The sequence below is a fragment of the Glycine max genome, chromosome 6 (assembly GCF_000004515.6).
Source record: "Glycine max cultivar Williams 82 chromosome 6, Glycine_max_v4.0, whole genome shotgun sequence".
Taxonomy (NCBI): Eukaryota; Viridiplantae; Streptophyta; class Magnoliopsida; order Fabales; family Fabaceae; genus Glycine; species Glycine max.
Window position 1 is genome coordinate 22,369,747 of NC_038242.2, and position 24,124 is coordinate 22,393,870.

Here is a 24,124-nt window from a genome sequence, read left to right on the forward strand (position 1 = left end):
TTTATATTTTTTTTTATTTTTAGTATTTGTATTATCTTATACTAAGAGGTTATATCTTCAAATGTTGTTTTTGCTTAAAATTTTGAATGATGATTAATTTGTTAATTACTTATTATCTCATAATTGCTTTAAAATTTAATGTTGTCAATTGTAATTGAAAATAAATAGACTAATAAAATAAAATATTTATGACAAACTCATTTTTTTATGCCATAAATATCTTAATAATATTGACTACTAGAATGTGAATTAGTAACAATTTTAAATATGAAAATAATATATGTAGAAAAAATGTAATGAATTTATTTTAAATATCAAATAAATATCTTCAAAATGTATTAAATTTATTTTTTAATTTAATATTTAACTTTAATTATATTTACAAAAAAAAATTAACAGAAATGCAATTTTTCTGTATTAGCCAATTACCAAATAATGATAATAACAAATAATATGAAACAAAATTTACAAAAATATTTGCTTTCTTCGAAAACCTAAAGGCTGATATCAGTGTCCATCAAATCGGTCTAATCACTCCTACCATTGGTTGCTTCGTAATTGGATTTTGGCTGCCATCAAATTGGCTTTTGCTCCTTCAATTGTTACCCTCACATAGACACAACGTTTTACTAACCACTTCCTTAAGCTTTCACTGAAAATATTATATATATATATATATATATATATATATATATATATATATATATATATACATACATATATATACTTATTATTATTTCACAATACTTTAGCAATATCGTGCCTTTGCAAAATCATTGAACCCACCACCGTCAGTTACAATATCGTTCTACGACAACCACAACCCGACAAACTCTCTTTCGCAACCCTCATCAACCTTCTGAACTTCATATTCATGGACTACGATAGGCTGGGGAGACATGATACCCAGTGAGTGTCGTCGTTAAATATCACAAATACTCAGGTCCTTCTACTACCTTTGTTGGTTGTTTGTCTGATATTAGTCAACGTTGCTCCATGTCTACAAGGAATGCACACAAAGAGGCGCAAACATTGGTTCGGACGGAGGACGAAGCTGGGACACAACATTCTTTGCAGATACATCATGTTGCTTTCAACGGGTGTTTTGTATTTGCAGGTGCACAACATTCATCATATGCCGCCACTTTTCATTATGACCCGTTGTTGCTTTCAACTTCCCTTAGGAACCATTCGCAACCAATATGGCTACATCGGCTGTGGAAAAGGATAAAGGGGTCCTTCGTCATACCTCTGCTGCTGCAACCTTGGATGATGTTGTCGGTGCAATAAAGGTGCAACATTGTCCTTCACTTTAACACTTGTTTTATGTTTTAATATGAACTTAATTTCATGACAAAAAAATAAAACCAAATATGTACTAAATCGTAAATGAATGTTACATTACGAGGATTTACACATATTTCACGTTCGCATGAAACATTTGAGTCAAAGGATGGAAAACATGGACAAGCATAACAGAATAAGACTGGATGCAATCGAAAACACTAACTACACAATGTTGAAGGCCATCTGCAACTTCGTGAACCAAGACTAGAATTAGTCAACCAAAGATGCTATGGACGATGTAGCAATGAGTGGAACTCAAAATACTTGTTTGAATGATGAAACACTTTGGTGTCAAAACCCTAACAAGCCGGTGTCCACCCCGACACTAAGGTCGATGAAAAACGAAGCATATTCCAAATCGAAGGCAACTTTGAACAATATTGAAACCATATTCATACCAGGGGACGACGATGATGAATTTATCAAGCTGTTGCCAATGGGAATGAAGGGAAAATTTGTGACTCGGGAAACTAAAACGACCTACTCATCTCCGAAAACAGTAAACCTTTCAGGATCGAACAAGGTGAACACGACAGATGACTCGTTCCCACCCAAACCATTCATGAGCAACTACGTTACTGGACTGACAGCAAAGGTCAAACATATTTATTAATCCGTATTGAGAAAAACTTACATACTAAAATTTGGTTCGGATCATTTTCTGACGTGCATGTAATCCAGGGCAAGAACAAGAAAGAAACCTTAATGGCGCTAGGAAGTTGAGTTTCCCCCAAGACAGTTATTGGAATTCAAAGAAGCCAAAAATTGAGCAACATTCACAACCTTCGAATGCTAAAAAAATGCAACAAAGTAGGGCCAGTTCGTCTGGAAACATCAGCAACAACAAGCCAAGCCGGATCTTTCATAGGCCTCGGACCAATTCCAGTAGGGGATACACACATACAATTCCTAAGGTGTTGCAATTCATACCATTTCTATTTGTTTAACTATACTCTTGCATAATATTAATATGTTTTACATGTACAGGACATGCCCTGCTGCTTCAAGCCAACTGTGGACATGAATCTTACATTTGAGGAGACACAGGTTTGTGCATATGTGTTCAACCCTAATGTGGACCCGAGGTACATAGCTGGCAGTATAGTATACTTATAGATAAGTTTTCGTTCATATATATTGATGGGTACTCTTTACTTGGAATTCGACTGACATCGAAATGTTTGTTTTTTTTATTTTAATTCTTGTAATAGTGGGAACGAAATTTTATATAGGGTAGGAAACAACTTGGGCACACGACAAACCTTTCAGTCGTTGTGTCCCAATAAGCTAGTAAGGGAGGAGGTATATGGATCATCCAAAACTATGTTATTGTATACATGCTACAAAATAGTGACAACATTCAAACTTGTTAAATTTGTTATTCAATGCATTGCAGATAATACTATTCATGGCTTTGAAGGTTGCTTACAGCCAACTCTACCGCACAAGGAGTGTTTGGTGTATGCCACCAGCCTTTGCGGTATACCATACTTTATATGGTTATTGAATAGAATACAAAAATGAATTAACCTTTTATAATTCTTGTAATTCATTCCAAAAATTGCCATTTGAATATCATTACAGGTGGATGTCATTAATGGAAGTCCAGTGGAAACTCTGATTCAACATTATGGAAAGGATTGTATGCCTCCATTTTCCAACTTGAACCTGGTAAGTAATGTTTGCAACGAAAAACAAATATCATGATTAACCTACACAAAATTTAAATAATTGGCTACAAATAGTTACAGGGTCAACATTTAATTTATTTCAATTTATGTTTTGATTTAATTTTTCAGATTTACATTCCTATTGTTCAAAATTCAGATCATTGGTATCTCATGGTCATAGACATTCATGACAGAAAAATTTATCATCTGGATTGTGATCTCACAAGTCAAACCGCATATGAACGCAAAGATACCATTAAAATCATGATTTGTTTATATATTTTTAAATTTTTTTTGTGTCAGATCCATCACATATTGTTATATAATCATTGAGTAACAATAATTATATAAACAGGCCAATGTCATGCTCAGTGTTCTAGAAATTGTGTTTCCAACACAAGAATTTGTTATTGGCTTTGATGGAATGGATTCTTGGGATATTGTGGAAGCCAGAGGAATCCCAAATTGTGGATCCAGGTGACTTTTAAATACATAAGACATTGACTACAAATTAGTGTTATTTTTGACAAATAATGAAACACAAAAAATGTTTATTCGTTAATTGTAGTGAGAAATCAGCATTATGGGTCCTAGAATGGATGCAAATGGAGAAGTCATTTGTCAGTCTCTTGTATGGAGTGGTAAGAATATTGCAAATATTATTCGAATTTCTTAATTTTAATTTTATTTCATATGCGGCATGTCCATATTTCTTTTGATGTAGTCCATAATGTAAATGTCCTACTTTATGACATATAACTGCAGCTAGAAGAAAGGGCCGTCAGAATGAAGGTGGCAATGATCCTGCTGTTAGGGACACACAACCAGTACAAGGGAGACTTGATTAGAAATACAAAGCGAAATTGGCATGACTGTATCCATGCAAAACACTGAGGATCCGTTCACTTTTGTTTTTTTTTTCATTATTTGTTCACCATGGGTATGTTTTTTTGACAATCAACGTCAGAAATGCTGACTGCACCTGCGACCGTAACCATCGTGTCGTACGAACAATTGCTTCTATTTTCGACTGGTAGTGCATAAATCAATTGCTTACACAGTCACAATACATATATTTTTCGTAATACTTTTGCGTCACGAGCGGTATATTTTTTTTACAATTTTTTCGTGCTGAACACCATGACCAATCATTTAATATATGTTACTTTAATATTCCATGTCAAAGGCTTTTAAGTGGTTTTTTTGGATGGTTCGCTGCTATTTTCCCATAATACTCATAAAGTACATCTTTTCAATTGTTTACAATTAATTGCTTCATTCCATATTAAATGTATAAAAATAAATTTTATTTTTTACCAACCTCTAGTTATTTCAAGCACAACCCAAATAATATTTACAACTATTTAAAACATGTACATGCAAAAACAATTCATATTATAATTTATTAATTTTTTACTGACGTACAAAATAAATGCATGGTCATTATTATTATTATTATTATTATTATTATTATTACTACTACTACTACTACCACCTCCATAATTCCCAGTTCTTTCGCATTCCCCGATTCATCATACAATACATCTTTTCGCGAAATTCGTATGTGACTCCCGCACTTCTCTTGACCATATTTATTCTTTTACATCCACGCCCCATTCGTTACCCATTCTTTACGGGAAAAAACACTGAACCGCTAACCAACAACAGTTGACACTCATCGTCCTACTTAACCGAGACCGAGACAACCATGAGTTCAGACTCACCATCCCACTTAACCGACACAACCACGACTTCAGACTCATCTGTTACAACCAAGGCAAGTGTAAAATGAGTAACTGAGTTACCTTGTGGCTTTTTTCGGTACATGCTTACGTTTTCTTCATCTTCTACTGATTTGTTCTGTCTATGAACCACGAAAACTATGAGTGTCAACTATTTTCTTCGATTTCTTATCCTTTCACTGCCACACACCACAATAAAATTGTTGTTTTTGCGGTGTTTGTTGTGTTCGTTGATATTAAAATCACAATATTCCACTCATGCATGTTGATTAAATGTAACGCACTCCTGCTAGGATCCCTATCATGAAATTCAGATAGCATTCTATTTTTTTATAATTTTTGGTTGACCCAGATTGAACGACTCATATAGGTTATATGTAAATTAACTAAACTTTATTTGAATATACACGAAATATGACTTTCATTTACCTGCACTTTTCTGTTCTTATTCTTCAGTCTGAATTCCACTCGAATGTCATTGTCGCAGTATCGTGTGTCCATCAAAATCTAAATTTATTAACTGAACACGTATTTGCTTTTACTCATTGCATGATAGGCTCATTAATTTTATTCTTTTATTTTCATTGTCCACATATTTTGATTTAATTATTGCACTGTATGTCACTGCAGATTCAATATCCAGTTAACTCACAACCCTTAATCTTGCAGTTCACAGCATCATTCCACAATGATACAGTTATCTTATTTACCCATTTTTTTGGCTTTTTTTTTTCTTTCATTTTCATTGCCATATTCTGATTTTGTTTTTCTGACGATGGTTTTTGTAGGACACCATATAAGTGCCTTCTTTTTACCACCAACAATGGCAACTATACCCTCACTTTGTCTACTTGAGATATCATGGAACAACGTTTTATATCAGACTAAGATAGCATCACAACAAAGTCTACTTTGCCGATGGACTAAACCACTTCAAAAAAGATTTGGCAATTTATGAATTTGTGACCACTACATTCCTGGCATTGGAAAACAAATCCACTTTTGACATTTATTTCACCCCCGATCTATAGCACCAGAGCTGCGGGAGGCCACTCTTGTTCTCAAGAGAGTATGTTTGGACAATTCAAATTACACAGTCAATGCTTGGTGCACCGGGACCACTGGTAACCATAAGAACCTCTTCCAAGTTCCTTATACAAATTGCTGCTTATATATGACAGTGTTTTTTCTGCCATGCAGAGACTTCCAAATTGTGCCATGCCACATGTAAATGCATGCAGTCAACACATGACCATCCTCAGAAGAGTTGAACCTCCATTACAGTGGAATGTTGAGGTCCTTCATGGAATGAACATATATGTTATACAATCATGGTATCAATTCCTCGGGGATACTGATTTCTCACACAGTGATGAGGTCTCTTTCTATTGCAGGATCTACGACAAAATATGGGAAATTGTGATCCGCCACAAAATAAATTGGGATCATTAAATTCTTTTTATGTACTTTTAACTTGTCTATCTTTTTTAATTTGCTGAACAATTTCCATATTTGATGTTGAACACTACATATATTATGAATATTTCTATTTGCAACTTCGGTTTCTTTTCACGTATTGGGCCCATTGGCTTTCTTTGCATTCGTTGGGCCGTAGTCAGCACTTTGCTATTTGCACATTGGGTTTCTTTTCATTCATTGGGCCCATTGCCTTTCTTTGCATTCTTGAGCCCTACTCAGCAGTTCGAATTTTGTTATATCAGCCATCTTATTAAACTTTTTTGAACTTCCCATTCTTACCAACTTTCGCAATTCTACAAATTAACAACCCATAAATTTTTTAATGCTACCTCACTATCTAAATACCATATAAGCTTTTTATAATAATTATATACAAAAATGTCACAATTATCATGATTTCTTATTCATTCATGGTATAAGTAAACAATTTTACTATGTATAAAAATTCTAATTTAAGAAAATATGTTTTTATTAAAAACTAAATTTTATTCATTACTATGTAAAAATATTAGTTACTTGGTCTGTATTATGCCAAATGGACAACTTCAGTTGTACATGCCTCAAGTGGTTTTCATAAAATGCTTAAGCTACACATGCCTTCTCCTTCGAATAGGCCAGCCTCCTCTCCTCCCCCTAACTTTTTATCAACCGAAACAAAAAATGCCTATGTTTCATGAAATGACCCTCACCCATACCATCACAATTGAATATAACATCATTAACCAATATACCATCATTACTATGACAATCTGCCCAATAAATATTCCATTCACAACATTAACAAATTTTAACACCCATTAACAAACCAATTCAACAATTCCACAATTACAGTGCACATTACAAAAAACCAAAAAATCATTTGCCTAATTACATTCCCCCCTCCTACATTATCAAATTACACTCCTCTGCTACATAATAAACACAATAAGAAGCAAATACAGACCCAACAAATAAAAAATACAATCCATATACATTTTTCCTTCATCTTCATGTCACTGATCCTGCTTTGCAAACCCTTTTCCCTCAACTTCAATTCATCAACCTCCTTCATCAAGGCTACAATGATCTTCTTTTGACGATTGTTGCCAACTGGATCATGCCACTGAAAAAAATTACACCCTTTTCCTACCTGTATCCTACATGCCCAATATAACCAATAACAATCAACAATTAACACATAAATCAATCCCTACCAAATTCATTTTTTTTTTCATATGCACCAAATTAATATTCCTTACCTTGTATAGACCACAACCATAAAAACGCCTCCCTGAATTTTCCTCAGTCCACGATGTCACTAGTGGAGCCTCTATGTTACACATACAAAACACACGACTTCGAGCCTCAGAGGTGTACGATGACGAACTCCTTTCCATGGCACCACTACGCAGACACGCTGACAACTACACTAAATTGACAGATAACTCTTCATCCCATGAAAATATTCACATCTAACAACTTTAACCAATTTTTCCTTCTAAATTGTCCAAAACAAACAACATGCATCTTCAAAACTACAACACATAATATAACAACAAAAATCAACATGGTACAACATTCAAGCAACCCAAACTGCAAAAGAAACATGAATCAAAAGACCACAATAACAACCAAACAACAAAACGGACTACTCAACCAAACTAAAACCGTTGCTATAATCACATACATCTTCTGTTATGACCTTTATCTTTATTTGTCTAATATTTGCAGATCAATTTTTTTGCATCACAAACACAAAAACAAAATACCAAACCACTGCTATTTTTCTTTCTTCATCACCTTCAAAGGGTGAACTTTCTTATTTCCACAACAAACGAACGATTGTCTTTCTTATTAGGCCTGCTATTCAGTGACAATTGTACTTCACCACTTAAGCCTTCTAGACATCGTCGTCATTCTAAACATGATTCTACTTTCACTAAATACTGTCTACTCTCCATCCAAATTTCACATTTGCAAAACTAACTAACACATATTTTGCAATTTGCAAAACTACTGGTCATACAAGACACCATGCATGTTCAAACTAAAATATATTTCGCAAACCACACAACATGCATGTGAAAAACTACAACACTTAACAACACACAACACATTACAACATTCGGCCAACTCAATTTGCAAAACGGACATCATTCACAAAACCATAATAACAACCAGTTCAATATAAAGGACAACTCAACCAAACTAAAACCATAATAACGAATACCGACCGAGGTCAGCAACGATACCATCGTGAACCTAGTCCGAAAAAACACATGCAAAAGGAAAACTACAATCGACTAAGGCATACCCTTCTTCAGGTTATTCACGTAGGAGGAAAGGGAGGTTGCGGATCTGCCCCCAAAGCTCCACCAACCTGGGCTTTCTTTCGTCCTCTGTTTTAGTCGTCCTCAATGAACAAAACGCTTGCTTTGATTTTTTTACCGTGATGAAGACAACGCTCTGCTCGAATCGCGATTTCTGCTACGGTATCGCATTAATCGCTAAATCGCCGGCTGTGGTTTTTCAAAAGATTGTTTCCTTTGCTTTTGAAAAATCCTTTCACAGACACATAGCTATGGTAGTGTATGTCGGGGAAAGCAGAACAGTAGTCAAGGGATGCTTTGCAACTTCAATTGCGCGAGGGGGGTAGCAGACACACAAGTCGAGGCATCCATTTACTACCGGTAGCAAGGAAAAAATAAGGACCGTTAGATTTGGTTTTCACTAATCAGACGGTTTGCATTGCTTAATTTGTTTTATGTCAAACTTTCGTAGGGTGCGAAAGTAGTTTCACTTTCGCACCTTAGACATCGTCACGTACGTAAGAAAACTACTTTAGAATGACCTTTTGTCAAGCATGATGAAGTGGATGAGGATCTATCTAAAAAGTCATATTTTGAAGTCTTCATCATAAGGAACTTACATTAGAATAAGTTCCTCTTCAGCAAACATGAAGATATTTTTCTCATGTACCTTCAGACGCTGCTCATATTTTAACAATGGAATGGTTTCCTTAGAACAATTTCAAATGTGTCAAGGCATTTACAACTGGTATATTTTAAAATTCTTTGTGAAGTCTTTTGCAAAACTAAGGACTTCGTTTCCAACGATTAGTTTCTTAGGGAAGTTTAAAGGAGCTAGAAGGAAGCTTTTGAAGGACATCTTGAAGCAAGCTAATGAGAGAAAAAAACACGAGCATATCACCTATGTTGAGGATTCACCTTTCAACTTCGAGTCTCTCTATTGAGAGTGACCCACTTTTGTAATACTCATTTAGGCTATTCATTATTGTAAAAAGTGAGAAGTGTGAAGTTGTATTTCCTGAGTGGAAACCTTTGTTAGGGAGAATCTGTGTTTTGTGCAGTGATTCACAAAAAATCTTTGTTGTATTGTTAAGTCTCCAAGCCAAGACCAAGATGTGGTGTTGTTGTGAGGGAGCAAGTGTGTTGTGACCTTAAGGTAGTGTACATTGATTAAGGATCCATTGTGTTACTACAAGAGCTTGGGTGAAGCTTTGTGTAATGATAAACCTGTTGAGATTATTGTTTGTAAACTAGTGGTGGTGGTTGTGGTTGTGTTTAGTGAAAATCTCATTGAAAGAGTGAGGACTAGACATAGCCCTGATTTTTGGGTGAATGTGAGTACACTGGTTAAGGAACTATTGTGTTGCTATAAGAGCTTGGGTGAAGCTTGTGTAGTGGTAAACCTATGGAGATGGTTGTTTTTAAACCAATGGTGTTGTTAGTGGTTTTGTTTAGTGAAAATCTCACTAAAAGAGTGAGAACTAGATGTAGCCCTAGGTATTGGGTGGAACTAGAATATAAATTTGTTGTGTTCATTCTTTTTCTTTCCTTCCTCTTAATTGTTTGTGTTTCCTAAACTTACAACTTGTTTTAATAAGAGAAACTTTGACAAAACAATATTAAGGAACCTAAACACAGAGACTTAAAGTAAATTACTTTAACTGAACAAAAGGCTTGAAGTTTTATTCTGAGCAAATAGAAATTGATAAGTTTTCATTCTAAGGTTAGAACAAATATTCATTTTGAGCAAACTTTTTCTAAACTATTTCAGAATAACCAAATCTATTTCAATGGAGCTTAAGTTTTTGAAAACGCAATTAGACCTCTTTTCTGTGTTATTATATTCACTTTGATAATAACCTTGCTTCTTTTGATAAATATGAGATTTTTTTATGAATTGTGGTGATAAGGTCTCATCATGACAAAATAGAGACATCCCAACTATGTTGGCACCCCTCCACCTATCAATCCTATACATTACACCACTATATTATTCCAAATAAATAAAATAAAGAACATAAGGGGGGACCAAACCAAACCCATGGAACAAAAGCTAAGAGAAATGAAAAGAAGGCAACACATGCAAAACATATAATTTTCAAAAGCATGTTAAATTAAGCACATTCAGAAATACATTTAGTAAAATAGTAAATTAAAGAAAGAGTTGTCGAAAGAAGAATAAGTCAAGGAAAGATGAACAAGTTATAGATAGAAGAAATACATAGACAAAAACAAGAGTTATTGAAAGTAGAATCAAAGATGAAAAAACAATTGCATTATTATGAAAGTGGGGTAAAAACATACACTTTTATCAGGGAACTAGTGGCCATTTCGTGTGAGGCTTGATGGTATAATGAGATGTGCAAGTGTTTTTGACCAAATGAAAATGGCTACATGATGCTATATTTATATATTTCCTATTCTAACAATTGAATTATATAATTTTGATACGTTGGCGTTGATTCCTAACTCTAAATCTACAATTTTAACCCATGTCTTTGGAGGTCTTCACATTGATAACTTCCTATAATTGTTTTCAGACAATGATTTCGATTGCCTTTTGCAACAAGTAACTGCTAGGACTGATTTTGACCACATCTCAGATCTTTTTGCCTAAATTAGTATCATTTGAATGTGTTCATCCTTCAAATTGAAAAGATCCTCAATGTCTTTAGAAGTCTTCTGGCAGTTAGTCATTTCTGAACATTGTTCAAAATAATATCTATGGACATATTTCAAGAATAATTTTCGAAGACCTTCGCTTCACCATCCTCAATCCTTTTGATAACTGCTAAATATGAGCTATTTTTTATAATAAAAATATATTGAAAATATCTTTAAAAAATTTATTTAGCAATTATTTTTGGCTTAATTGTTAGGAATTGATATTTTTCTTATTTATGGCTTGCAGATATGAAAATGAGGGATTAAAAGAAAAAAAGATCCAGAAAATATCAAAAACATGAATAAGGAAGATTTTTGGCATCAGGCCCAAGTCCACTCAAACAACTATAAAAGGGAGTCAAGTCAAGGAGAAAAGACAACACCCCGGAGACTCAGAGTTCTCTTATGAATATATCCTAAGTCTGAGTATCTCTAGTAGGGGAAATCTTTCTTTACATGTCCTTTTTCCATCCCTTCTCTTCCATTAGACCCCTTATGGCTATGAGATGCTAAACCCTTAGTTAGGGCCTGACAGGCCTAAAAAGCCAAAACATGTATTGTACACTTCATATTTATCAATGCAAACATGTGTTTCTTTCCTATTATCATTTCTTATTTTAATTTCATGTATAATTCATCCTTGCATCATCTTTAGGGGTTAGGTGCTCAACAGAGGGTAATTTCTAAGGGTTTTAATCTTTTCATACTTGATTGTTGCATATTCCTAGTTTAAAGCAATCAGTTTTAATCTTTTCACTTTTTATTTTTTATTTTTTCAAAAAAAAATATTTTTTTCTTGTGAGTCTATGCTTGCAGGGTGGAACCTCAAAAGAACATGGAAGACATTTTAAAGATGGAAGATCTTTGTAAGAGGTGGACTAAGCATCTTGACAACACATGATCAAGGGCCAATCACCCACCACCGATAAATTGTGATTTTTGTGGAGGAGAGCATTTCAATAACAACTGTCATTTCTACTCCATGAAAAACTCTTGGTGGGGACATGAGTTACACCCTTACAATCAATATGAAGAAGAAAGAACTCCTAATCTTGAGAGTGTGTTTATGAAATTCATGACATACCATGCTAGCTCTAAAGCCAATCAAAACTCAATGCAAAACCAAGAAATTCAGGTTGGCAAGAGCTACTCCATAGAAAATTATCAATGGGAGCAAGAGTTACAACCCTACAATCAATATGAAGAAGAAAGAATTTCTAATTTGGATAATTTGTTGATGCAATTCAAAGAATCAGCTGAATCTACTCAACAAGCATTTAAAAGTCTAGAAATTCAAGTTGGTAAGCTAGCAAAAGAAGTGGCTAAATTTGTGGCCACAAGGGAAGAAGACTTTGTAGAGGTTGAAGCTCATGAGGAAAGTTTTATAGAAGAGCATGATTCAAGAGAAAAGGATGAAGAAAAAAGTGAGGAGAAAACACAACAATGGGAGAAGTGCTCACAAGTAGAAATTCAACAAGAAAGTATTGTCTAAGTCAATACCCCTCCTCACCAACTGATTGTCAAGGAAGAAAGGCATGGAGAACATGAGAAAACCTTAAGTGTCATTCTTTCCTTAATCATTAGCACTTCTATTGCAATGATATGGAAGGTGTTTCCGGAATACATGAGTTTCATGGAGTCTCTAGCTAAGAGGCAAAAATGCAAGGAAGATGTGTTTTATGTGACTTTCATGCCACCTTGAAGGCATTTGACCCATCAAGCTAATGACGTTAAAGAAGCGCTTACTAGGAGGCAACTCAGGATTTCATACCTTATCTCTCTTTTAGTTAATTACATTGTGTTTTTTTAGGATAGTTTTGTTATTTCTTTTCTTTATTTATGATTTTGTGCATTTTAATTTTACCAATTTAATTCCAGTAGTTTAAATTTAGTCATTAAATAAAAATTGCATGATATTTATGAAGTAATTGCCAAAGCTTTTTTTGAAGGACTCAAACACTTGAAATGGTGCATATCATTTTTGTGAAAATGTTGGTTCCATGAAGGCAAGCGTCAATTCAAGTACTAGAGTATGAATCACAACAAAGAAAGAAAAGGTTAGCCTATCAGGAAGAAATCATGGTACGGTAAGCCAACAACTTTGTCTTGTCCTGGTGAGTTGTGTGAAACCTACTTGTGAGAAAACGTCTATATTTATTTTCCTGATTTTGCATTATTCTTAGACTGTTAGATTAATTACATGAGGTGGAAGTGATCAAGACCTTATTTCTGTTTCTTCTTATTTTTAGCCACTCAGCCAAAAATCCAACCTTTGATAAAAATTTATCCCTTGCACCTTATTTGAGCCAAAAATGATAATCATGTCTTTTGTAAAACCCCTAAGCCAAAAAATGATAATCATGTCTTTTTTAGTCATGATACACCCCTAATTTGAGGGAGGGTTAAGGTAAAAATTGTCTCAGGAAGGTAAAACAGCACCCAATAAGGCACCCTCAAAAAGCTTGTAAGCCCAAAGTTTAAAAAAAGGGCAAAAAATAAATAGGTGCCATAAGTATTGTTTAAAAGGCAGAAAATAAATAGGTGTCATAAGTGTTCTTAAAAAAACAATAAATTGAGGCTGAAAAATAAATAAGCCTAGGCGGAATAAGTGGAAGTTTTTCTAGGATAAATACTCTCTTATAACCCTAATTTTTGAAATCCCAAAAAAAAAACATAATTTCTTTGATTAGTCAGGCCACATTACAAACCAATAAAAGTCTTTAGTACCAAGTGTAAGCAGGATAACTTTAACTGAGATGAACTGCAAAATTGGGAACATTAATTGCAAGTCATAGAATTTTAAACACTCACCCAAGATACTTGTGCGCAGAGAGAAACACTAAAGCCTTGTGAGGAAAAGTGAGGCAAGCCAACTTGATTGATTTATGATACTAACCAATTCTATCTCAATGTTTGTTTGTGCGCAAGATCATGGCAAATGCAAGAAGGTCCATCTAAGGGAATTTGAAAAATTGTAGCTATTGAAAGTGTTGGAGCATTTGGAGTCTGCTCTCATTTTTGTTTTTGCTTGAGGACAAGCAAAGTTTTTAATTTGGGAGATTTTGATAACTGTTAAATATGAGCTATTTTTTATAATAAAATATATTGAAAATGTCTTTAAAAATATTTATTTAGCAGTTATTTTTTACTTAAATTAGGAATTGATATTTTTTTATTTATGGCTTGCAGATATGAAAAGGAGGGATTGAAAGCGAAAAAGATCCAGAAAATATAAAAAATATGAATAAGGAAGATTTTTGGCAGTAGGCCCTAGTCTACTCCAACAACTATAAAAATGGAGTCAAGCCAAGAAAAAAAGACACCACCCCGGAGACTCAAAGCTCTCTAACGAATATATCTTAAGCCTGAGTATTTCTAGTAAGGGAAATCTTTCTTTATATGTCATTTTTCCATCCCTTCTCTTCCATCAGTTTCTAAACCCCTTTTCAAGTGTAAGACCCTTTATGGCTATGAGATGTTAAACCTTTAGTTAGGGTCTGACAGACCTAAAAAGTCAAAAGATGTATTGTACACTTCATATTTATCAATGCAAACATGTATTTTCTTTCCTATTATCATTTCTTATTTTAATTTCATGTATCATTCATCCTTGCATAATCTTTAGGGGTTAGGTGTTCGATAGAGGGTAATTTCTAATAGAAATACAAGGAAGGTCTTACATGCATCAATTTTAGAGATTAGTCACTCGATAGAGGATAATTTCTAATAGAACTAAAAGGAAGGAGTATTTTAATAAAATCATTGCTAGACATAGAGCGATTGCATTATGCCCATGCATCAAAGCAAACATCTAGAATTAGAACTTCATGCATTTTATCTATTGAGTTTTTGCAAAGGCATTTGGGAGATAGATAGATAAAATAGGCTTGTCATCGTGAGATATCAGGGACAAATATTCTAACAGATGTGGATAGGAAAAAATTCATCAAATTGATAGAGAAAAATCTAAAATAATACATTTTAGGCAAATAAGGCAGGTTAGGTCCCAACATTATCACATTCTGAATTTATCTTTCTTTATCAAAGTCCCTGTGGATTTGACATTCGAACTTCCGAGTACTTTACTACTTGTGACAAATTTGATACACTTGCGAACGAGTTAACACCTTCAAATACAACCCTCATAATCCTTCAAAAGAGTTAGAATCCAAATTACTTTTATCATATAAGGTCATTGTTTTTTTAAATCATTCTTTACAAAAATTTCTTAATGCCTACAACAAACCTATATAGCATTTTTTTAATTAGAATGTCATATGTATCTAGATTATTCCGTGGGCTAATGGATATCGGGCCATTTATCATGTCTAAATTGGGCTTCATTCTAGAATATGATATGTTTTTAACATGAATCATGCATAATTGTAAGTTGTTGGTGCAACTTCACTTGGTGTATGCTACATTATTTTACTAGGATTATTAAAATTCACGAGGATGAATGATTTTATCAAAATTCATAAGGATGTTATAATTTTATTGAATAAATCTTCCCCAACATATAAGAAATGTCTTTTATAAGAAAAGAATTACAATAGAATAATAATAACATAAACAAATATATATCAAGCGAAAAATTAAATGAGAACAACAATACATAATTTTTTTACTTCAAATATGAATTTTATGCTTGAAATTTCTTGGCCTATGAGGTAATAACTTTTTTTACAAGTACGTATATTGTAGTATGGCTTGCAAACATTTTTTGTAATTGTGTTAATATTAGTCAATCAGAATTACTCATCTAAATTAAATAAATCTACTCCAACATGTAAATATGCGTAAGCTTCTACAAAATTTTAAATTTTATTTTTCTATACTAATCTTACATATAAAATTGCCCCATGTGACCCTACATATTAAATTATCTTCAGAATTATGAATTTATAAAGTGATAATTATCTAATATTTAATGATATTGTATGTATTTGGTCACCCGAATTTAAAACCTACTTAATTCATAAATTTAAAATATACTACATGTTCAGAAAAAATAAATTTTAATTACTATCTTTCTTCCTAAATATAAAGACTCTTTTACCTGATTTAGACCCTTTAAGAAAATACATAATTTAGTTAATAATATTAAATTTTTTACTAATTTGTATTATTTTTCAAAAATTATCCTTCAAATTATTGTGACTCATCGTCTTTTTCTTTCCATTTAATATCTTTCTACCTAATCAATAAATGTGTGTTAGTCTTGTTCTCCAATCCTTATAAGAGAGAATTAATTTATCTTCTTAATTCATATCATTTATTGTAAAGTTGTTAACATCATCATTTTTCAATTGTGGAAAAATGGTCTTTGATAAAGTATTGAAAAATAATATTTTAATTTACTATTTTGACTAAGTGTCAAAATATAGTCTTTGTCTAATTGTACGATGATCAAAGAAATGAAGATTTGAAAAGCATTAAGATGGTAGAAGACATCAATAGTGAAGATTGAAGATACAAGTCAACAAGGATGAAGATCAAAGACAAAAGTTATTGATGATGACTAAAAGTTATTTGGAAACTTATGAGTAATTATAAATTATTGTCAATAACTACTAATTTATACCATTGTAATAAGGGTTATAACATGTAACACTCTCATATCATCTTAAATTTACACGATGTTCATAAGTTCACGCAACACTCACAGATTGACAGGTTAAGACAATATTTTCGACTATCATTTTTACTTTTTTCATGCAGTAATTTTATTTGGTTTCATTTATACCTTTATTGCACATCTTCTTCCCATCCCCTTCTTATTTCAATATTACTTTTTCCTTTCAATAACATCTTCTCTTACTTAATACATCTCAATAGTTTGTTTGATTGTACTTACAATCATATATTTAAATCAAACTAAACATAAAAATTTAACACATAGACTCATGGGGAAGGGCCTATTGGGAGGTTAAAAGACCTCCAAAGGAAAAATTGTCCCCGTCCTCGAATATACCTATGGGATTATGTTTGTTAATGAAAATAGACACAAATTTTACGATTAACAAAATGGTGCGCCAGGTAAGGCCTCCCAAAAGATGGGTAATGTGTTAAATTTTTAGTTATGACCATTAATTATTTGCCAACGTTGTTACATTCGAAATCCCTTCTATTTATTTTCTTAATGGCCAATATGATTAAATTGAAGGCTTTCAAACGGTAGATATGTTCCTGCTTTTGATATTACAAGAGGCCATATACAATATTTTTCTATTCTTTTAATGGTTGATGATTATTCATCAATAACCTTTAACAATAATAATAAATAAATTAAAATCATTAATCGTTGGTGAATTCCAAGTCATTAAAATATAATTAGACATGCCTTAAGTTTCTTCTGGCATCATTAGAGTACTACAATATCACCAGGTAATGCACCACATCTATTAGGAACCCACTACAAAATAGAAGAAAGCAAAAGAAAGATGGAATTTCTTGATTGTAAAAGAAAAAAAAATAGGAGAGAAAACTCTCCTCCAAGGGTTTCTCCTTCACAAAGGATTTTTCCTTTCACAAAGAGCTAATGCTTAATCTAAAAGATGTGTGTCTTTGGTGATCCTCCATGGGGGATCAACTATAAACCCATTGGCCATTGCATGCAAACTGAGGTTCAATGACTTTGGTGGTGGTGGGGACATGAGTGGACTCCGTATAACTTGAATTGTCATGATTGCCTTGCCTCCATTACCGAGTTGTCTTCCATAGATGCAACAAAGTTTAATGCTAAAGGCTCACCCAACAAGTTGAAATTTCAAGATTCCAATGTCATCGATGTTCAAACCAGCTTCGTGATCTAATTTGGGTCAAACAATGATTTATGTTTCATTGTAACAATCTTTTTATGGAAATATGAATTTTGAAAGTAATGAGGGTTGCTTGCATCTCCACTTCAACTTCCTTCTTGATCAACTTTGTTATTGGGTTATCAAGAAATTCGTCTTTGCAACCCACATTCATTACTCTATTTTCCTTGTGCTTCTCTCTCTTTATTGTTGGATCAACTTCTTCGTCCATCATAACTTTTTCAATCTTTGTTTCTCTTTCTAATTTTGCTTCATCACTTTTGGTTTCTTCTCCACCACAAAGGGTGTAATTCTTGATTACTGAATCTTCTTTACTTCTATTAGGAACCCACTAGAAAATAAAAAGAAAGCAAAAGAAAGATGAAATTTCTTGATTGTAAAAGAATAAAAAATAGAAGAGAAAACTCTCCTCCAAGGATTCCCCCTTCACAAATGATTTCTCCTTTTACAAAGAGTTAATGCTCAATCTACAAATGATAAGGTCCCCCTCTCTCCTACCATTCTTCCCTTATTTATATATAATAAACCCTTCTAACTAACTAACTGTTAAGGGTAAATATTAACTTTACACTCGATAAGTCGACATTGCTTCATTGAGACAATATCAATTTGGGGGCAACTATTTCAGGATAAATATCAACTTTACACTTCATGAACACATGACACAAAACATAAGCATATGAAGATCGACTTAGATTATAAATGAGCTACAAACTCAACAAACTGACTAAGTAAAAATTACACCTAGTAGTGAACAGACTTTGGACAAGTCTAATGTAACCTTCAGAATATGGTATTTCACGCAAATATTTATAATAAGTCACATGGCTAATAACGCCACATAGACAAACACTATAAATAGACATTCTATAATCACAAATAAAACAACACAACATGACTTAATACTAGGAGAATTATAAGATCTCTCTCTCCAATTTCTCTCAAAAAGTTTAGGTTTCATACTCGGTGTCCTACATTATAACACTAATTAACTAACTCATTAATAGTCTAATTATCTTAACTAACTGTTCCTTCTCCTTACATACTAACAACGTTTCTAACATGTCAAAGAGGATCATGCCTAATATAAATAGAAGTAAACTGCATTGCTCACCTCATATCCATGATTTGACAGAGCTGGAAAGCGTTGAGTTTAAACGCACTCTGTTATCTTTGACCTCCCATGACATGAATAATTATTACATTTGATCATACCACGAATAAATTGAATTTTAAAACTTGTCTGCACATCAAGATTGAATTAAAATTTTGACACAAATCCAAAAAGTGATATGTGATTCTGTTTCAGACACGTATATTATAATTTAAAATCAAAATAATAAAAATTATCCAAATATATCGAGTTACATCCATTTCAAAACAACATAAAAATCAAAATAAATTCCTCTATCAACACTCTCCTAACTTCTTCAATGCTTCAAACTCTCAAAAGACTCTCAATCAGTCTAGGCTGAAGACTAACCCCGACTTTCTTTTGAAATCCTCTATTCGACTTCTTTGTGCTCTTGTGCTTCTTTTTTCTTCTTATTATTATTGGAATAAAATATTCACACTCTGCTTGATTCGGTGAGTTGAAAATTTCCTACAAAAACTCCTTAAACAGAATGATAAATAATTGCATCAACTCATGAATAGATGCGTGTTCAGCATCTTGTAATATAACGCATCGTGGACTAATTCATGTTACACATGAAATTTGTATATTTTAATCATCTGTAACCTATCTATAATTAGTTGACCTTATCACTATAGCACTAAGATCTTGATTTTTTACAACCCCACTTGAATCAAGAGTCGGTTTGAAAATGTCAACATGTAGCATTCACATTCTTCCCTGGCTTTCATTCCATTTTGTCTTGTTAGGGTTTGTTCTTTCCTTGAAAAATCATTTATTGGATGTGAAACATTATTCCACTCTCATATTTAGATGTCTCATGATGGTTTATTTTATTCTTAAAATCTAAATAACTAGTTTTTGCAATACAATATAGAAATAAAAGTATGATTATTTTGTTGTCAAAATCTTACATATTTTTCGATTGCATTTTTTTAACGGCATAATCATGCTTATAATAAAATAATTATTTTTGTCACCATATATTCTATTAAAAAAATTACCAGGTAAGTTTAGAAAAATAATTAAATGCTACCTTACTTTTTTCCCTTTCTATAAACTTTATAGTTTCTATATATATATATATATATATTATTCACGAACACCTCCATATATATTTTATAAGGGAGCTATATATAACAGCGTACAGTATTGGAAAATAGTGCGCTGGACATGTTGATAGATCATTTTATATAATTTTCAAATAATTAACAACCGTTTTGATTTTGTTTTTTAAACCCATCTTGTACATCTTTTTTGACTTTTTCATAAAATATATAAAAATATTTTCAATGTACAGAAGATATGTTTTCCGTTTGTATAAGCAATATATTCAGTTTTATAAAAAATATCATGAAAACATAACAAGGAAAAACCACATATAATAGCAGTATTAATTCCAATGGTCGTGTTGTGTGCAAGTTGATTTGATTTCCAAAATTTAGTAAATTTTACAAGAGAGAAAGATATTTTACCAAAAGAATTTGTATGAATTGGTTGAACAGTGAGTAAATTATTATACATCACCTAATATTATAGTTTAATTAATTCTCCCCTTTAAATAAAAAATAAAAAAATGTTTTATCAAGAGAAAAAGAGAAAGGAAGGATAATATGTCGACAAAACGGCTATATTAAGATGGATTGGATTCGTATACTAAGATAGTGTTTGACCTAATTTTTTTGTGACTTTTTCCTCTAAAGAAGTTGGACCAAACACTTTTATTAAAAAATCAAATGAATAGACAATTTAGTCCCTGAGATTATGCCTATTTTACATATTAGTCTCTAACTTAATGTTAAATTCAAAATAGTCTCTATCTTTGCATAAGTGTTGCAAAATAGTCATTTCGTTAAATTTTAAAGTAACACTATTAGTGGGGTCAATTTTAGTGTCATGTGGACTATCCAACGTGGCACTAAAGGATGACGTGGCATAGCACGTGGACGTGCCTCCTAAAAGATGTCACGTCATTTGATGATAACAAAACAAGTAAATAGGCAATTTAGTCCCTGACTTTGTACCCTTGTTGCATATTAGTCCATAATTTAATGAAAAATTCAAAATAGTCTCTATCTTTTGCATAAGTGTTGCAAAATAGTCTCTAACTTAAAAGATGTCAGAAATTGTGCTTAAAGTGTTCATGCATTGCGAAGGTTGTGCCTTGCACGATTTCTGGCAGCGCAGATTCCTCCTTGGATTCCTTGTCATCTTTTGATTCCTCTGGTTTTTTCTCTTCTTCTTTCTTTTCTTCTTCCTCTACTTTTTTCTCCTCCACTTTGTTTTCCTCTGGTTTTTTCTCTTCCTATTCAGAACACACAAAAAAAATCAGAACCCGGAATGATACATTGATGGTAATTGAAGGAAAAACAAGAGGAAAAGAGAATGGTTATGCAGACCTCGCCCATTGGTGTTGACGGCTACAGATATAAGGTTGTTGCTGTGGATTTTTTATTCTTTTTATTTGTACAAGTGTGTGTGGGTTCTTTTTCGTATATATGCCTCAATTGGTTCAGAATCATCAGATTTGAAGAAGCCACTCATTCTATCATCATTAAATGACGTGGCACTAAAATTGACCTCACTAGCAGTGTTACTTTAAATTTAACGGAAGGACTATTTTGCAACACTTATGCAAAAGATAGAGACTATTTTGATTTTTTCATTAAGTTAGGGACTAATATGCAATAGGGGTACAAAGTCAGGGACTAAATTGCCTATTTACTCATTTTGTTATTATCAAATGACGTGACATCTTTTAAGAGGCATGTCCACGTGGCATGTCACACCATCCTTTAATGCCACGTTGGATAGTTCACGTGACACTAAAATTGACCTCACTAACAGCGTTACTTTAAAATTTAACGGAAGGACTATTTTGCAACAGTTATGCAAAGATAGGAACTATTTTGAATTTGACATTAAGTTAAGGACTAATATGCAAAATGCATACAATCTCAGGGACTAAATTGCCTATTCACTCTTAAAAATCATATAAAATATGTTTTTTGGTTCTGAATTTTTTGACATTTATAATTTTAGTCCCTAAATTTTTTTGAGGTCAATCAACATTTCTAAACTTTTGTTACGTCACAACATTTTGTTGTTGTTGTTTAAATAATTATTATCAAAATATTTTTTCTCTAAAATGTATAGGACAATGCATAAAGTAATATGATTGAAATATATAATTTGAGTCAAAATAATATGACCCTGAAGCCAAAGAGTATAGGACACTACAGAACAACAACTCTTAATTGAGGCAACCTAGCTGCAATATCCAAAGTTGGGCCATTGCCAACAGATTTCCCATAAGTGTGTGTTTGGATGGAGTAATTAAAGTGGGTAAAGTATTTTAACTAGGATATTAAAATGTCTTCTTATAAAATAATTTGTTTAGATAAGATATTTTAGAAGTAATTAAAATGTCATCATTTTTTAAAGCATTTTAATAGACTAAATTGGGAGAATTCCAAATTCTCACAAAAAAATAGAGGAATTAAAATTCCCCATCCACGGACACGCTGAGAGACCTCTCTTCCCCTCTTAGCCACTCACGTAGACGACGCTCTCTTCCCCTCTCAGCCACTCTCTCACATTGCACACGCAAGTAAGTTTCCTTTGCGATTTCGACCCACACTCTTGTTGTGTCATAGTGTGTTCATTTTTTTCGTTAATTTGTGATTTATTTTTTATTTAGTTGTTTGATTTCATAGATTTTGTATTGTGGGTACTCATTGTTTGATTTTGTTGCTCATTGTTTGATTTCGTTAATTTGTACCGTAGGCATTTTTGCAAATTTGTTAGGAACAGACCTTGCACTGTAGGTGCTTGTGTTTATTCTTCAATGAGAACTTTGGTTTCTTCACTTTGTTTCTTCACTTTGTGTTTATTCTTCACTGTGTTTAATTCATTGGAGGGTGAAGTTAGCTAGCTATGGTACATTAACAAGTCCCCTTTGATTCTTTCTGCTCCGGGAAGCCTTAACAGAGATTTATATCACATCAAGTTGCTTCCCCTATCAAAAACATTGTTACTAACAAAGGGAACCACATGAATAAATTTTCTGTTTAATGGTCTTTAATTTCTTTGGATTATATATAAGGTTCACATTTTTCTGTTTCTATTGGGGAAGATAATGCAATTCATTAATTGGTGGACCTCGTGGGAATTAGTGTTGAATCTTATTTTTTCTTGATTTTTTTAAGTTAAAACTTCCAATACTATGTCCCATTTCCTAGCAAGGTCCAATTGGATTACAATAAATATAATTAACAAAGCAGGGGAAATGAATGTGGGTTCTGATATGGTGACGATGCAGGCGAATTCAGCATATAGATACAAGAAATAAACAAGTTGTGGGCCTATAGAAATATTGTATATGAATCTTATGGTGATCTAAAGGAAGCTAAACTAAAGAAGCATACATATATCAACAAAAGATATAAGGAATTCCTAACTTAGTACAATATCGCTACAATTATTTAGGTTCCTAAGTCCCACTAGACTAGAATGTTACTAAAGTTCGTACCACCAAGCTACAATTGCGCACATAGTCTTGGCCATGTCGATCTAGTTGCATATCACAAAAGTACTAGCAACCATTAATATGGTAACATTTGTGCCTAAGCCAAATCTGATATTTTCCCCTAATAGATACTTTGCTAACTTGATATGCAAAGGGCATGTGTCTTGGAACTTGAAAGGCTAATCTTGTTCAAAGAGTGTGTATAAAGGGAACTATTTTTTTTCAGATTCATGGTCGCTCATCTAATTTTTGTAGTAGTAGTAAAATGACAGAATGGGAAGTACCAACAGTCGAGTAGAACCAACTGACTTTTGCAAATTGATAAATCTCACTTATCCATCCACCCTCGATGATTATTGACTTGGGGTTTGTACTCATATTTTTGTAGTTGTGAGGAATTTTTAATTTGAAAATTGTATGTTCCTGATTGGTAATGATACAATTTATGTT

The 24,124-nt window shown here is 32.8% G+C and overlaps 1 non-coding gene across 1 annotated transcript; it reads right to left on the reverse strand.

The window, feature by feature from the left end:
- Positions 1–8,774: 8,774 nt before the first annotated feature.
- MIR10201 (microRNA MIR10201) lies at positions 8,775–8,920 on the reverse strand. Its single transcript, NR_161660.1, has one exon. It is a non-coding gene; the product is annotated as a microRNA MIR10201 (primary transcript).
- Positions 8,921–24,124: the final 15,204 nt, after the last annotated feature.